This window comes from Heloderma suspectum, chromosome 14 (assembly GCF_057233095.1).
Source record: "Heloderma suspectum isolate Gila_16-S chromosome 14, 16-S_ref, whole genome shotgun sequence".
Classification (NCBI taxonomy): Eukaryota; Metazoa; Chordata; class Lepidosauria; order Squamata; family Helodermatidae; genus Heloderma; species Heloderma suspectum.
In genome coordinates this window covers 22,743,436-22,761,145 of record NC_139471.1, presented here as the reverse complement: position 1 = coordinate 22,761,145, position 17,710 = coordinate 22,743,436, and positions in this window count along the sequence as shown.

Below are 17,710 nucleotides of genomic sequence, written 5' to 3'. Positions count from 1 at the left end.
GGCAGTGGAGAAGGGGGCGGGGGCAAGTGGTAGAAGATCATCTGCACATCTTGCAGGCGTGACAGGCGCAACGTTTGCTTGGGCAAGCTCATCCCTGGGTTTTGTGGGGGACGGTTTCTCCTCAGGTGGAGATGTACCTTTAAGGGCCGCAGTCGGCTTGTTGCTGCTACAGCTTGTCCTAAAAATAAATGGTTTGCTCTGTTGAAATCCCAACTGGCCCACCGAAAGAGGTGGAGGTGCAAGATTCCCAAGCAGCAGAGTAGCAGGGCATTGCCCACTCCTGTACCAGCTTGTGGCCAGTGGGCCAGACACTCTTTCCCCTTCCTCTTTGGGACTGGAAGGACCCTGCTTGATAAATGTGGAGCTTGCTCAGACGACGAGCTGAAAGCAATTTACTGAACCGAACAACCACCGCGGGGCGTTCATTTCCCCCCTCTATTCATTTATCAAGAGAGGAGGCGCTTCTGGCCAAAATACACAAAGCAGATAAATTGTTGACATGTGGGGTCTACGAGGAAAGAAAATATTTCATTCTCTCTCCCCCCCCCCCCAGCTTCCCAACTTCACGTGGACGCGCAAAAGTAAACGTTCTACTCTGGGGTGTTTATTTGCAGAGCAGAGAAGACACGGCAGCAGGGAGCACCAGAGGGAGGGGGCTTGCATTAGAGCACAAGCGCTCCCCCACTTTGAAGCATGGCAGTGTGACTGCCTGGGGGGTGATGGGCAGGAGGTGGCATTCAGGGGGCTCCCCTTTCTCCCCCCCCACCCCTGGTTCCATGATGCAAAGAAATAGACTGATACGAAACCATCCGAGCTGGTGGTTCACATGACCATTTGGGAGATGAGTTTTGAGCACCACAGGAAAAGGGGACATAAGCTCTCCAAAACCTGCAAGGGAGGGAGAAAGGAAGACTACCTCGGTGTAAAGTCAGTTGTAGGAATACACTCTTCCCCATCTGCCCCAGGAACTGTTAGCTCTGGGGGGGTTTTAATTTCTTAATTTGAATGATACACACACACAGCAGCACACGATTATAAACCAAGACTGGTGCAGAATGCATCCTCAAAATGCAAGCCCTTCCTCGACAAAAAGACACGGTGACAGCCAGTCACAATAGCTGGCAGCACACTGGGGCCAAACCGGAAAAATGCCTTTGGAGGGTAAGAGTCAGGCTTTGGCCTGGCGTTTGTTGGAAACTGCATCAGTGCTTGGCAAAGTTCTCTGGGGGTGGGGGGTCCACAAGGCTGGTACCTGCTTTTGGTAGATGCTCCTCAGACATCATCATGCAAGCCTTGGCACTCAGAGCAAAGCCTCAGGTATTGAACGGAGTATCTGGAAATGCATGCGCCCAAGATGCTGGTCCTCCAGATACCCAAGTCCCAAATGATCTAGGGCATGCTTGGGGAACCTTTTTCAGCCTAGAGGGTGCAAACTGGGAAAGGTCTGGGGCGGGGGGCACATTCCTTCTATTGTTGTTGTTGTTCAGTCGTGTCCGACTCTTCGTGACCCCATGGACCATAGCATGCCCGGCCTTCCTGTCCTGCGCTCTGTCCTGGAGCGTGCTCAAGTTCATATTCATTGCATCCGTGAAGCTATCTAGCCATCTCATCCTCTGCCGTCCCCTTCTCCTTTTGCCTTCAGTCTTTCCCAGCATCAGGGTCTTTTCCAGGGAGTTTTCTCTTCGCATTAGGTGGCCAAAATATTGGAGCTTCAGCTTCATTATCTGTCCTTCCAATGAGCACTCAGGGTTGATTTCCTTTAGGATGGACTGATTTGACCTCCTTGCAGTCCAGGGGACTCGTAAGAGTCTTCTCCAGCACCACAGTTCGAAAGCATCAATTCTTCGGCGCTCAGCCTTCCGCATAGTCCAGCTCTCACAGCCATACATTACTACTGGGAAAACCATAGCTTTGATTAGACGGACCTTTGTCGGCAAGGTGATGTCTCTGCTTCTTACTATGCTGTCTAGGTTTGCCATAGCTTTCCTCCCAAGGAGCAAGCGTCTTTTAATTTCATGGCTACAGTCACCGTCTGCAGTGATCTTGGAGCCCAAGAAAGTAAAATCTGTCACTGCTTCCATTTCTTCCCCTTCTATATGCCAGGAAGTGATAGGGCCAGATGACATGATCTTCATTGTTTTAATGTTGAGTTTCAAACCAGCTTTTGCACTCTCCTCTTTCACCCTCAACAAGAGGCTCTTGAGATCCTCTTCGCTTTCTGCCATTAGGGTGGTATCGTCTGCATATCGGAGGTTGTTGATAATTCTCCCGGCAATCTTAATTCCGACCTCTGATTCATCCAACCCGGCATTTCTCATGATGTACTCTGCATATAAGTTAAATAAGCAGGGTGACAATATGCAGCCTTGTCGTACTCCTTTCCCAATTTTGAACCACTCGGTTGTTCCATCTCTGGTTCTGACTGTTGCTTCTTGACCCTCGTACAGGTTTCTCAGGAGACAGGTAAGGTGGTCTGGTACTCCCATCACTTTCAGAATTTGCCACAGTTTGTTGTGATCCACACAATCAAAGGCTTTAGCGTAGTCAATGAAGCAGAAATAGACGTTTTTCTGGAATTCTCTTGCTTTCTCCATGATGCAGCGAATGTTGGCGATTTGATCTCTAGTTCCTCTGCCTCTTTGAAACCCAGCTTGTACTTCCGGTAGTTCTCGGTTCGCATACTGCTGAAGCCTAGCTTGTAGGATTTTGAGCATCACCTTGCTGGCATGTGAAATGAGCGCAATTGTGCGGTAGTTTGAACACTCTTTGGCGTTGCCCTTCTTTGGAATTGGAATGTAAACTGACCTTTTCCAGTCTTGTGGCCACTGTTGAGTGTTCCAGATTTGTTGGCATATTGAGTGCAGCACTTTAACAGCATCATCTTTTAGGATTTTAAATAGCTCGGCTGGAATACTGTCATCTCCGCTAGCTTTGTTGTTACTAATGCTTCCTAAGGCCCACTTGACTTCACTCTCTAGGATGTCCGGCTCAAGTTCAGTGACTGCACTATCATGGCTATCAGGGACATTCAGATCTTTCCTGTATAGTTCTTCTGTGTATTCTTGCCACCTCTTCTTAATCTCATCTGCTTCTGTTAGGTCCCTGCCTTCTTTGTCCTTTATCATGCCCATCTTTGCACAAAACGTTCCCTTGAGATCTCCAATTTTCTTGAAGAGATCTCTAGTCTTTCCCATTCTGTTGTTTTCCTCAATTTCTTTGCATTGTTCATTTAAGAAGGCCTTCTTGTCTCTCCTTGCTATTCTCTGGAACTCTGCATTCAGTTGGGTATATCTTCCCCTTTCTCCTTTGCTTTTCGCTTCCCTTCTTTCGTGAGCTACTTGTAAAGCCTCATCAGACAGCCACTTGGCTTTCCTGCATTTCTTTTTCTTTGGGGTGGATTGAGTTGCTGCCTCCTGAACAATGTTACGGACCTCCGTCTATAGTTCCTCAGGCACTCTGTCTATCAGGTCTAATCCCTGAAATCTATTCCTCACCTCCACTGTATATTCATCAGGGATATGATTTAGGTCATACCTGAACGGTTTAGTGGTTTTCCCTACGTTCTTCAATTTCAGCCGAAATTTTGCAAGAAGCAGCTCATGATCTGAGCCACAGTCAGCTCCAGGTCTTGTTTTTACTGACTGTATGGAGCTTCTCCATCTTTGGCTGCAAAGGACATAATCAATCTGATTTCGATATTGACCATCTGGTGACGTCCATGTGTAGAGTCGCCTCTTGTGCTGTTGGAAAAGAGTGTTTGCTATGATCAGCATGTTCTCTTGGCAAAACATTCCTTCTATGCATGGGGCCAAAGGCAGAGTGAGCAGGGTCAAATGTGATTTATTACCATTTTAAGCCCACTCAAAAGTAAGCAGGACAAAGCTGCTGCACGTCTACTCGGAAGTATTCAGGACTGTCTCACTCAGCAGCACATACAAATGGCATCCCGAAATACCAAGCCTCTGCATGTCTACTCACAACTCGCAAGTAAGCATTTGCCTGCCTGCAAAATGCACACCTCAGTTCTGTATAGCAGCTCCCCTGCTTGCAAAATGCGCTGCTGGAAATTTGCAACAGCTGAATTGTTTGCGGGGTGTTTAAAGGTTAATTGCCTTGAAATACCCTCTTCTCTCCAATCAGTGATCGGAGATAACTGCAAAAGAAGATTGCGGAGGAACCCCCAGGGGGCTGCATCCAGCCTGTGGGCCCGAAGTTCCCCAGCTCTGGTTTAGGGCTTTAATGACCAACACCAGCATCGTAAATTGAGGCTGGAAATGAGTAAATCAGGGTGGATAGCACCAGATTGGAGTGCTAGGACTTGAGAGCAGAAGGGAAGCACACTTGGGCTTCTGCCATGGGCCAGGGGACTTTGGGCTGCTGGGAGGCTGCACCCCCAGCTTTCCAGGGCTAACATCAAGCCAAGGGGGAGACCAACCTGGCCTGTCTCTCAGCCAGCAGAGGAGCAGTTGGAGGGAGCTCACTTCTCCCATCCCTGCCAGAAAGAACACTGCTTCTACTGATGGTTGCCTTTGGACTGCAGAAGTAAGGGGGAATGCTCTGGTCCCATATATCGGGCAAAGGACCAAGAGGCTTGGTCAAGCAAAACACAAGCACGGGTCAGATCAGCCTGGCCCGAAGTGCATTTAAAGGCCCGCTTTACAGCTCCCCACCTTGTTCTGGCCTTGAAAAACTGATATCCCTCCTCGTCCTTTTCCCTCCACTCCCCATTCATTCCTTGCATCTTTTTAGCTTGAAAGCCTAATGGCAGTGCCCGCCTCTCTTTTTATTGATGTGAGCCTCTTTGTGTCCAACAAGCAGGATAAAAATGTGGTCATAGAATCATAGAATAGTACGGTTGGAAGGGGCCTATAAGACTGTGGAGTCCAACCCCCTGCTCAATGCAGGAATCCAAGCCAGAGCATCCCTGACAGGTGGCTGTCCAGCCTCGTCTTGAATGCCTCCAGTGTGGGAGAGCCCATCACCTCCCTAGGCCATTGGCTCCATTGCCATATTGCTCTAACAGTCAGGAAGTTTTTCCTGATGTTCAGCCGGAATCTGGCTTCCTGTCACTTGAGCCCATGATTCCATGTCCTGCACTCTGGGGTGATCGAGAAGAGATCCTGGCCTTCCTCTCTGGGACAGCCTTTCAAGTACTTGAAGAGCGCTATCCTGTCTCCCCTCAGTCTTCCCTTCTCAAGGCTAAACATGCCCAATTCTTTCAGTCTCTCTTCATAGGGCTTTGTTTCCAGTCCCCTGATCATCCAACCCCCTGCTCAATGCAGGAATCCAAGTCAGAGCATCCCTGGCAGGTGGCTGTCCAGCCGCGTCTTGAAGGCCTCCAGGGTGGGAGAGCCCAGCACCTCCCCAGGGAATGGGCTCCATTGCCGCATTGCTCTCACAGTCAGAGAGGAAGCGGGCCGGGCAAGCGGCCTGGGACTCCTTGGAGGAAAAGGTGGGCTATAAATGTCACAAATACATAAATGAAGTATTAGTGAGCATGGTCCGCTAGCGCACATGGCATCACACAGCCGGCTTGGAGAAGGCTCTCCTCCGCTCCAGAGGGGCCTCAAAGGAGCCTCTCCGCACAACCAGGCCTGCAGGTCTGAGCGCAACGGCGAAGCAAGCAAGCGATGCTGCGCGACAGCGCGTCGCCTCGAGGGTCCGCCCGCCCGCCGGCGCCGGGCGCGAGGCTGCCGCCGGGCCCTTCCCGGGCAGCCTCCCACCCCAGCAGCGCCAGGGCGAGCAGCGGGCGGGGGCCGGGGCCGGCGCTGCAGCCCGCGGCGGCGCCCAAGGGAGGCGCGGGAGAGGCGCGCCAAGAGGCGGCGAGGCGCGCGCGGCCCGGCGCGGGGGCGCCGCGCATAATCGCCCGGCGCTGATTAGGCGCGCCGCGGCGGGCTGCCGGCGCTCGAGGGCTTAATCACGGCTGGCGCGTCACGCGCGGCTTCCCGGCGGCCGCTCCCGTCCTCCCGCTCCCGTCCCAGATGAGCGCCGGGGTCGGACGAATGCTGGGTGATTTCATCGCGCGCAGATGCAATCAGCAGTTCCGCGCCCGATGGCCCTCCCTTGCTGGAGCCCGGCTGACCCGGCCCCCGGCGCGGCAGCGCGACGCTCCTGCGGATGAGCCCGAGGCGGCGTGGGGGGACTTGCCGCCCGGAAAGGCGCGTGGCGGCGGGGGGGGGGGCGCTCGCCGACAGCCGTCCCGCTCCCCCGCACGCGCGCCCGCCGCGCGCCCCCTCCCGGTGAGGGCGCGGCGCGCTCGTCGGAGCCGGCGAGCGCCGTTAAGCGCCAGCCTTGCCCACGCAGCCGGCTTGCGGCTCAAGGGCCTCGGCGCGCTCGTCGCCCTCCGTCAGGGGCAGGCACGGCCGCGCACCCGGCGAGGGCCCACGGCGCAGCAGGCGCCCACACCGGAGCCCCTGCGCTCGCTCCTCCTTTCCATCGGTCCGGCCCGCCTGCTCACCGGCCCCTGGCTCTGCCCGAGACAACGGCGGTGGTGAGGAGGAGAGCAGCGGGCGCCGGGCCCCCCGCCTCCTGGCTCTCTGCATGCAAGTGGCAGCGAGGAGGGGGAGGGGGGGGAGGGCAGCGGGGAAGGCAGACTCCCCGAGGGAGGGGCCCCCGGGGTGCCTTGCCCACAGGCCCCGGAGCTGGCAGCGGTTTTGATTATGTTGCAAGCCGCCTTGGGCATTGTGCAAACAAGAAGTTGTTGTTGTTCAGTCGTGTCCGACTCTTCGTGACCCCCTGGACCACGGCACGCCAGGCCTTCCTGTCCTGCGCTCTCTCCCGGAGCGTGCTCAAGTTCATATTCATTGCATCAGTGATGCTATCCAGCCATCTCATCCTCTGCCGTCCCCTTCTCCTTTTGCCTTCAGTCTTTCCCAACATCAGGGTCTTTTCCAGAGAGTTTTCTCTTCGCATTAGGTGGCCAAAATATTTGAGCTTCAGCTTCAGTATCTGTCCTTCCAGTGAGCACTCAGGGTTGATTTCCTTTAGGACTGACTGATTTGACCTTTGATGGGAAGAATGTGTTTGGCCACAGCATGAAGAACTTCATCAGGAGGGCTTTAAACTGAATCCTACGGGGAAGGGAGATGTAATGTTGGGGGTAACAATGGACATAGGCGCATGCACTGCAATGGAGAGAACAGCTCTGATAGCGCCCAATAATAGTCTTCAGACACATGTAGGAAGAAAGCCAGACTATGAAGCACATGGTCTTCGATGTCTATATACTAATGCCCAGAGTATGGGAAACAAACAGAAATGAACCTGAACTCTTAACACAGGAGGGAAATTATGACTTGATAGGTATAACTGAGACTTGGTGGGATGACTCTCATGGCTGGAATACAGCAATTGAAGGATATAACTTGTTCAAAAAGAACAGGAGGAACAGAAAGGGAGGTGGGGTTGCACTGTATGTGAAAAATACATATCTCTGCACAGAAATACAGGAGGAGGAGCTTGGTAGCCCCATCGAGAGCATCTGGGTTGAAATAAATGGAGCAAAGAATAAAAGGAACCTGGTGGTCGGAGTCTACTACCGGCCACCCAATCAAGGAGAAGACAAGGATGAAACTTTTGAAAAGCACATAGCCAATGTTTCAAGGAAGCATGATGTAGTAGTAATGGGGGACTTCAATTTCCCCGATATTTCTTGGGAGACAAATTCTGCAAAACATGGCCCCTCCAGGAAATTCCTGACTTGTGTGACGGATAACTTCCTCCTACAGAAAGTAGAGGAAGGAACTAGAGGATCGGCTATCCTTGACTTGATCCTAACCCACAGAGATGACTTAGTGGATAAAGTAGCAGTTACAGGAACTCTGGGGGAAAGCGACCATGTTGCACTTGAGTTCTTGGTTCTAAGGGAAGCAAAAGCCGAGTGTAGTCAAACGCGTACCCTGGATTTTAGGAAAGCTGATTTTCATAAACTCAGAACAATGATCAGTAAGGTCCCATGGCAAGCGACGCTAACGAGAAAAGGAGTCCAAGATGGGTGGGAGCTTTTAAAAAAGGAAATTCTCAAGGCACAATCACAAGCAATTCCAACAAGAAGAAAAGGTGGAAGACAACAGAAGAAGCCAATGTGGCTTCACAAAAAGCTTAGGGATGACCTGAAAACAAAAAAGGACACATATAGGAAGTGGAAAGAAGGCCAAGTAACAAAGGAAGAGTACAGGCAGATAGCACAGAATTGCAGGGATGGCGTCAGGAAGGCTAAAGCTGAGAATGAGCTGAGGTTAGCGAGGGATGCTAAAAGCAACAAAAAGGCTTTCTTCAGCTACGTGCATAGTAAAAGGCAGAGGAAAGAAATGGTGGTTCAGCTATTAAATAAGGATGGCAAAACGATAACAGATGACAAAGAAAAGGCAGAGGTGCTCAATTCCTACTTTGGCTCAGTCTTCTCCCAAAAGAGGGTCTACGACCCCCCTGGCAAAGGCGAAGTACAGGCTGAAGGGGCAGGATTGCAGCTTGAGATCGACATATGGTCAAGGAACACCTCATTACTTTGAATGAGTCCAAATCTCCAGGGCCAGATGAACTGCATCCTAGAGTCATAAAGGAACTGGCAGAAGAACTCTCACAACCGCTGTCTATTCTCTTTGAGAAATCAAGGAGGACGGGGGAAGTGCCAGATGACTGGAGGAGGGCTAACGTTGTCCCTATCTTCAAAAAGAGTAAAAAGGAGGAACCTGGTAACTACAGCCCAGTCAGTCTGACATCAATCCCTGGGAAAATTCTGGAGCAGATGATAAAGCAATCAGTCTGTAAGCACCTCGAAAACAATGCAGTGATTACTCGAAGCCAACATGGATTTGTCAAGAACAAATCCCGCCAGATGAATCTGATCTCATTTTTTGATCAAGTAACCTCCCTTGTGGACTGTGGGAACGCTGGAGACATCATATACCTCGACTTCAGCAAAGCTTTCGACAAAGTGCCCCATGATATCCTGATGAGCAAACTAGCTCAAAGTGGGCTAGATGAAACAACGACCCGGTGGATCCACAGTTGGCTACAGAATCGGACTCAAAGAGTGCTTATCAATGGGACCTTCTCAAACTGGGGAGAGGTAACGAGTGGGGTACCGCAGGGCTCAGTCCTGGGCCCAGTACTCTTCAACATGTTTATGAATGACTTGGAGGAGGAGGTGCAGGGAATGCTGATCAAATTTGCAGATGACACAAAATTGGGCGGGATAGCTAATACTTTGGAAGACAGAAACAAAATTCAAAGTGATCTGGATAGACTGGAGCGCTGGGCAGAAAACAACAGAATGACATTTAATAGGGACAAATGCCAAGTTCTGCACCTAGGAAAAAGAAACCAAATGCACAGTTACAAGATGGGGGATACGTGGCTCAACCACACTACAAGCGAGAAGGATCTTGGAATTGTTGTCGATCACAAGCTGAATATGAGTCAACAATGTGATGTGGCTGCAAAAAAGGCAAATGCTCTTTTGGGCTGCATTCATAGATGCATCGCTTCCAAATCCCAGGAAGTACTAGTTCCCCTCTACTCAGCACTGGTTAGGCCTCATCTGGAGTACTGTGTCCAGTTCTGGGCACCACACTTTAAGAAGGATGCAGACAAACTGGAGAGGGTTCAGAGGAGAGTAACCAAGATGATCCGGGGACTGGAAACAAAGCCCTATCAAGAGAGACTGAAAGAACTGGGCCTGTTTAGCCTTGAGAAGAGAAGACTGAGGGGAGATATCATAGCACTCTTCAAGTCCTTGAAAGGTTGTCACAGAGAAGAAGGCCAGGATCTCTTCTTGATCATCCCAGAGTGCAGGACACGGAATAATGGGCTCAAGTGACAGGAAGCCAGATTCCGGCTGAACATCAGGAAAAACTTCCTGACTGTCAGAGCAATACGACAATGGAACCAATTACCTGGGGAGGTGGTGGGCTGTCCCACCCTGGAGGCGTTCAGTACGAGGCTGGACAGCCATCTGTCAGGGATGCTCTGACTTGGATTCCTGCATTGAGCAGGGGGTTGGACTCGATGGCCTTGTAGGCCCCTTCCAACCCTACTATTCTACGAATCTATGACCTCCTTGCAGTCCAGGGGACTCGTAAGAGTCTTCTCCAGCAGCACAGTTCGAAAGCATCAATTCTTCGGCGCTCAGCCTTCCTTATAGTCCAGCTCTCACAGCCATACGTTGCTACTGGGAAAACCATAGCTTTGATTAGATGGATCTTTGTCGGCAAGGTGATGCCTCTGCTTCTTACTACGCTGTCTAGGTGTGCCATAGCTTTCCTCCCAAGGAGCAAGCGTCTTTTAATTTCATGGCTACAGTCACCGTCTGTGGTGATCTTGGAGCCCAAGAAAGTAAAATCTGTCACTGCTTCCATTTCTTCCCCTTCTGTATGCCAGGAAGTGATAGGGCCAGATGCCATGATCTTTGTTTTTTTATGGTGAGTTTCAAACCAGCTTTTGCACTCTGCTCTTTCACCCTCAACAAGAGGCTCTTGAGATCCTCTTCGCTTTCTGCCATTAGGGTGGTATCATCTGCATATCTGAGGTTGTTGATAATTCTCCCGCCAATCTTATTTCCGACCTCTGATTCATCCAACCCGGCGTTTCTCATGATGTACTCTGCATATAAGTTAAATAAGCAGGGCGACAATATGCAGCCTTGTCGTACTCCTTTCCCAATTTTGAACCACTCGGTTGTTCCATGTCTGGTTCTTACTGTTGCTTCTTGACCCTCGTACAGGTTTCTCAGGAGACAGGTAAGGTGGTCTGGTACTCCCATCACTTTGACCTCCTTGCAGTCCAGGGGACTCGTAAGAGTCTTCTCCAGCACCACAGTTCGAACGCATCGATTCTTCTGCGCTCAGCCTTCCGCAAACAAGAAGGCCCGGGTGCAAATGATTTCAATACAGCAGATCGATAAATGGCATGTGGTCTGCATGGCTCGGGGTGGGGGCGGGGATGAGAGGGGAGTGGCCCAGCGGGTCACCGTTGACTCTGGGGTGGCTGCCCTCTTCCCCCGTCTTGTCACACGTGGGGAGTTTGGATGATCGCAGCTCCTTTTCCTTCTCCCTTGCAGCCCAATTGGGGGAGTGCAAGGGGAGAGTCTGGAAAACTGGGTGGGGATGTTACTCCCCCCACTTGAGTTCTTTGAGACGGGGAAGGCCTGGGCCCCAAATCTCCTTTCCCAGGGCCCAGAATCTCTTTCCAAGGGACCCAGATCTATTCCACAGATCCCTGAATGTCCACTGATGTCAATGGAAGCTTAAGAGGCAGCAGGGGCAATTTTCAAGGGGAACTGCAGCTAGGGAGGGAAAGGTTAATTCTCCCTTCCTGCCACACTCCCCCCCCCCATTTCCCCACTGCACGGCAGTCCAGCTGAAATAAAACTTTTCCCGTTGGTTTGGGATGATCAGGGTGCCAAGTAATTGAAGAATGTATTTTATATGCAATGATCTGGATGAGAAATTGACTTGCTTTGCCTTCTGTGAAATATAAATACATCCTAGTACTTATTTCTAAATTTGCATGTGTAGATTAAATTAACATATGCAGATTTCATGCAGAATTGAATCCTGTGGCCCTGAACCTTTCAAGGGCTTAGCAACGGCCCTGAGCGTGGGGCTGGGGAGGGGGATGAAATCTGGAAAACTGGGGGAGGGGGACAACTCCTCTTGCATCTCAACCCCCAATATCCCACAGGTGTGGGACAAAGTGTGTGTGTGTGGGCGGGGAACCTGCATTTCCCTCTTTGGGATTTCAGTTAGCTAGCTGGTTCCCCTACACATGGGAACATGGGGCAGGGAGACTTTAGGCTTGCGGGATCTATGACTGTGCACTGTTAGTCTATGACTATGTATACTGTCATTTTTACTAGAACTTGCAGTATGTATACTTTTATTTTACGTGCTTGCTGTTGGGAGTCGGAAACCTTTGGCGACCTACTGCCAATCAGCCAGAGATAATAGATGCTCACCTCCCCACCTCCAGCCATTAGAACTTCTGCTGAGCCCCTGGCTGTACTGGGAGATTTTGTGAGGTTTTGTTTTCAAGTGGGATGTTTTGGCCTACAACTCCCTGCAGTCCAAGCTAGCATAGCCAATGATAAGGACTCATAGGAGTAGTCAGCCAAAACATCTTGAGGGCCCTGGGTTGCCCACTGCTGTCTTAGAGCCTTCTTCACATCCATAAGGACTAGAAGCTTGATCTTTGTTTTTTTAAAGGGAGAGCCAAGATTCCCAGGATACCGTTTTTCCTACCCAAGGGCAGATGGGGTGATTTTTCTGTACTCTCTGAGGCACTGGACATATTTCACATTCAGTCCAGCAACTGCCATTCCCAGTGTAGAGTCCCTCGGGCCCCAGCACCTATTTCTGAGGAAAAATTGGGGGCCCTCATTCTTCCTTTCTGGGGAATTGTTTGGAGAGGGGTGAAATGGCAGGACGCTGGATAGCTTGGGAACAGAGGCTTTTGGGTTGCGGGGGGGACTCCTGGCCTGCTGACACCAGCTATTAATGACCTCTCCGCAAGTTGCAATAAGCCCCCTTGGCGATCCTTTTGCCTCCCCAGGGGATCACATTCCTACAAACCACAGCTCTTCTTGGCGTCTTACAGAGCACTGCATCCATCAGCAAGATCCAAATTCACATTCTGCAAAGGCCGCACTCTGCAAAGGCCACGGGCTGGATGTGAATACTGGGTATGAATACCAAAGTGGACTTGGAAAATGGAACAATTCAAGAAAAAAGAAAAAGAAAAAAGAGAAAAGGTTTATTTTCGCTGGGGGGAATTCCACTGGAAAAATAGTGTTTGCAGGTAGGCGGGCAGGAGAAACATACGTCATGCATTGTTTTCTCTTTCACCAAAGCTGCTGGATTATTTATTAACAGCCTTTTCACCCGGCTCTTTGGCCAAAAAGGGCAGGACGGATTAATAATAAGGCAGCCCCCCCCCCAGCCCTCATGCTTACAGTCTAAAAGGCACGATGCAAAAGGAAACTGGGGGGGGGGGCGCAAAACTCAGCCACTAGTTCTTCGTTTCAAAGTTCTTGGAGGAATTCTTTCTGGCAGGGAGGAGTGAAGCAAAGTCCCTGCAGCTGCTCCCTCTCCGGCTGATATATGGGGCCAGGTTGGTTCCCCCCCCTTGCTATGATGTTTCTCCTATGAGGCAGGGGGGCACAGGCTCCCAGTGGCCCTAAGTCCTCTGGCGGACGAGTCCACAAAGGAGTGCTTAATAACACCTCTGCAAAGCTCCTAGACCCACATCATTGGAGACGAGGACCCAGTGGCCCTGGAGGTTTCGGGGCCCAGGGAATGTGCCCCCAAACCTGAATCTCCAGGCCAAAGCTGGAAGGGGACCAAGCAACCCTACATTTCCCTTGACTTAATATGTACGCTTGGAATGCAATCCTATGCGTGTTCAGCCAGAAAAAAGGTCTACAACTCCCTGCGTTCCCTGGCCAGCTGTGCTGGCCGGGGAATGCTGGGAGATGTAGGAGTCTTCCCATCTAAACATGCATAGGATTGCGCCCCTAGTCAGCCTTGGAGAAGCCTAGTCACCTTTGCATGCTAATGTCTCCCCCGCCCCCGGCCCGTGCCTTTAACAGCAGCCTGCCGTGGAGAAATTACGCGGAGGGGAAACTTTTCCCTCCCTCCCTTGTAGCTCCATGCCAGGAAAAACTTCCAGCGGCTCCATCTCTGCATGCGGGGCTGCTCCTGTCCGCTAAGGTTGCCCACTCCTGAAATAAACAAAAACTCTGATGGCATATAGAAGGGGAAGAAATGGAAGCAGTGACAGATTTTACTTTCTTGGGCTCCAAGATCACCGCAGACGGTGACTGTAGCCATGAAATTAAAAGACGCTTGCTCCTTGGGAGGAAAGCTATGGCCAACCTAGACAGCGTAGTAAGAAGCAGAGACATCACCTTGCCGACAAAGGTCCGTCTAATCAAAGCTATGGTTTTCCAGTAGTAATGTATGGCTGTGAGAGTTGGACTATAAGGAAGGCTGAGCGCCGAAGAATGGATGCTTTCGAACTGTGGTGCTGGAGAAGACTCTTACGAGTCCCCTGGACTGCAAGGAGGTCAAATCAGTCCATACTAAAGGAAATCAACCCTGAGTGCTCATTGGAAGGACAGATACTGAAGCTGAAGGTCAAATATTTTGGCCACCTAATGTGAAGAGAAAACTCTCTGGAAAAGACCCTGATGCTGGGAAAGACTGAAGGCAAAAGGAGAAGGGGGCGGCAGAGGATGAGATGGCTAGATAGCATCACCGATGCAATGAATATGGACTTGAGCACGCTCCGGGAGAGAGCGCAGGACAGGAAGGCCTGGCGTGCTATGGTCCATGGGGTCACGAAGAGTTGGACACGACTGAATGACTGAACAACAACAACTGATGCCTGGGGGTGGAGCTTCTACCTAAGGGGTGGGGCCACAGCAGGCCAGTGGGAGGAGCCAGTATCCCTTGGCCAGCTCAGGAGCTGTTCGGTGTCCCAGATGTTTATTCACCTAAAGCAGCCTTCCCTAATCTGGTGCCCTCCAGACGTTTTGGGCTACAACTCCCATCAGTCTCAGCCAGCATGGCCAATGGTCAGGGATAATGGTCAGAGAACCAGTGCGGTGTAGTGGTTAGAGCATTAGAGTGGGACGGGAGATCTGGATTGTTTGTTGTTAAGTCGTGTCCGACTCTTCGTGACCCCATGGACCATAGCACGCATCCATGAAGCTCACTGAGTGACTCTGAGCCACTCCCTGACTCTCTGCATAACCTACCTCACAGCGTTGTTGTCAGAATAAAATGGAGAGGAGGAGAAGGATCATGTAAGCTGCCTTGGGTTCCTTGCAAGGGGGGGGGGAGGCACGATATAAATGTAATACTAAAAAATAAAATTAATAACAGAGGATGTAATCCAAAACATCTCAGGGGCACCTGGCCAGGGAAAGGCGACCTTAAGTGTACATTTTTTTAAAAAGAAGAACAGTTATGTGGTGGGAGAGAAAACTTTAGCCCTTGATTTCCCCCTACTCATTATTTTAAATAATTTTGCTGGGAGTGGGATATGCACATGCTTTGTAAGGCTTATAATCAGTTGTTAATGTTATGATATATTCGATTGATTCGATGTGTCTTATTTGGGGGGGGGTGTTTTGTTTTGTTAGCTACCTTCAGTAGCTTATTGGTAGAAAAGCAGGAAATACATGTTTTTAATAAGAACTGGCCAGAAACCAAAATACTTGGGCAAGCTGTTGTTTCCTTCCCAGAGAGTTGGCAACCCCTTGAAGGCACAAAAGCAGGGCCAGGTAGAAAAAGGTGCCAACCCTTTCTTCATCCTGCCTTTGAACATTGATTAGACTTCGGGATGGGTACCCATATCAAATCAAAGATTTATTACAGTCATAAAAAGACCAGCATAAATGCAACTATATCCATCTTGTGAAAAAAACTGATGCCTGTTCTTTACGGAAATAAAACAAAGCATTCGTTCATTTGAAGATTTCCTCAAAGCTGGCAGTAACTTCAATATGATCTCTGCTTAAAATGGGCAGTACAATCAGAGACGTGTGTAGCGGATCAACCTTCCCAACGCCACAAGGATGTAAATGCGGAAGGAAAACCCTGAATTTTTGTACCAGGGCAGTGGGGGGAATTTCAAACCTACAGTAGCTCATGTTAGAGCACTCCTATATTTAGGAAGGTTTAACATTTCTAAGTATTTGGCCACTTTAATCTGATAATGGGGATTTGCACCCACAAATCATGAGGAATCGCTTTTATTTGTCAGAGAGGTCATATTTTGGAGGTGTAAATCCCTCTTGCTCTTGAGAGGTCATTTTCCCCACCTGATTCGCACGCAGCCCTGCCCCGAAAGGCCTGCCCTGTGCTATCCACTCTCCGCCTCCCTCTCTCCTTAGGCAGCCGCGCTAATTTAAAGAAACCCTCCTTATAACTGAAAGGGCTGGCAGCTAAGAAATTGGCGGGGAAGGGAAGGGAGAAGCCGTCCTTGTCGAAAGCTACCTATGCTGCGAAAGCCTCACCTTCTGGAGCTTAATTTTGGAAATCATAAACACCCACGCTCCCTCAGAGGGGGGCAGGAAAAAAAACCCACCAGCTTCCTTTTGATAGTGTTCCCCGCCAGTCTTCTTAATCGGCTTTTAATTAATGGGAGCAACCTATTTTGCCACTGTGTCACTCTGCAGGTACACTTTTCCTGCCGGGCCACCTCCCCGCCCTCCCGCCCCGTATTGTACCCAGAGTGTACTTATTCCTGCTCCTGCCCCTCCCCGGACGTAAACCTCATTCTGAAGCAATTTTTATAAAATAAACTCTCTAATCAGGTAAATGATCCCATACGCTAAATTACTGCCTTGCAGCTGCTTAGTAAACCTGCTTCTTCTTTCGTTTTTTTGAAATTGTGAAGTGGGGGAGAGACGGGACATACAGCAACTATGCCCCCAATTAGAGTCAAATCTGGCTTTTGGGGGGGAAGCCCCACAGGAGAAAGGGATCCTTTGCAAAGCTCCCTTGCCCAGTATTTAAGCTGTCATCTGGGACAGTTAGGGGTGGGGGCGGGAGGCAGCTGATAACCTGGGGTGTGTGGGGCGGGACAGCAGTGCCCTCTGTTTAGGTTCATGTCCGCTGCAATTTCCTGCCCTCTGGCGTTGACCGTGACTGACGGATGGCTGCGCATGTCAAACTCCGGCCTGCGCGTGGGTCCTTGCCCATGCTTCTTGCTGACCTTTGGCCAGGCCGGAACCAACTTCTGAGGGCGAGAGCCAGCCAGACGCCCCCCCCCCCCGGCTAACCAACAGTCCTAATTTGAGGCGGGGGTCACCTTGGCACACAGGCCCGTAATCTTTCCTTCCTTCCTTCCTTCCTTCCTTCCTTCCTTCCTTCCTTCCTTCCTTCCCACCGGTGATGACAGCCACCAGAGCCAAACAGTATTAGCAGTAATAGTGTAAAAAAGAAAAAGGGAGAGACTGCCCCTAACCATGGACAGAATGTATTTCCCACAACGCAGAGAAACTACTGCTCTCCCCAGGCATCTCAGCGGATCCACCAGTGGGATTTTCTGGGCCCATTTTTCCCCAGGCGCTGCATAAATGGGTTCTCAATATGCCCACTGCCTGTGGGTTAAGGCTTTATTTATTTATGTATTACATTTCTAAACTGCCCAATAGCCAAAAGGTCTCTGGGCAGTTCACAAAAATTAAAACCCTAAAATACAACATGATACTACATAATGTAAAACCTTCAAAAGTATAAAACAATAAAACCAGAGTGAAAAACCAGCAGGAGGGAAAGAGCCAAAAGCACAACAAAAAACACTTCCAGGTAGAGTTGTGCTCCAGCACCTATTTCATTCTCGAATCGAAGGACACCACAAGGTCAACAGACATGGGTCATCTCACATAACAGCCCTGTGAGGTAGACAGGCCACCTGTTCTCATCCTAAGGCCGCCCGGTGAGGTTCCTGGCTGAGCAAAGGGACTTGAACCCAGGTCTTCGTTTGATCAGCTCGGGTGCTCTCGCAGCTTCGCCACACTGCCTCTCCAAAACTCACGTGCCAACGTTGCTCAAGGATGTGAAGACACCAGAGCCGCGTCCATCGCATTTTAGCAGTGGTTAATTTTTGAAAGTCAGCCCTTCTAGGGTCAAGTGGAGTCCCAGAAGCCAGTGGGGGGTGGGGGTGGGCAGGGCTGGCGTCACGGGTAAGCATGGTTGGGCAC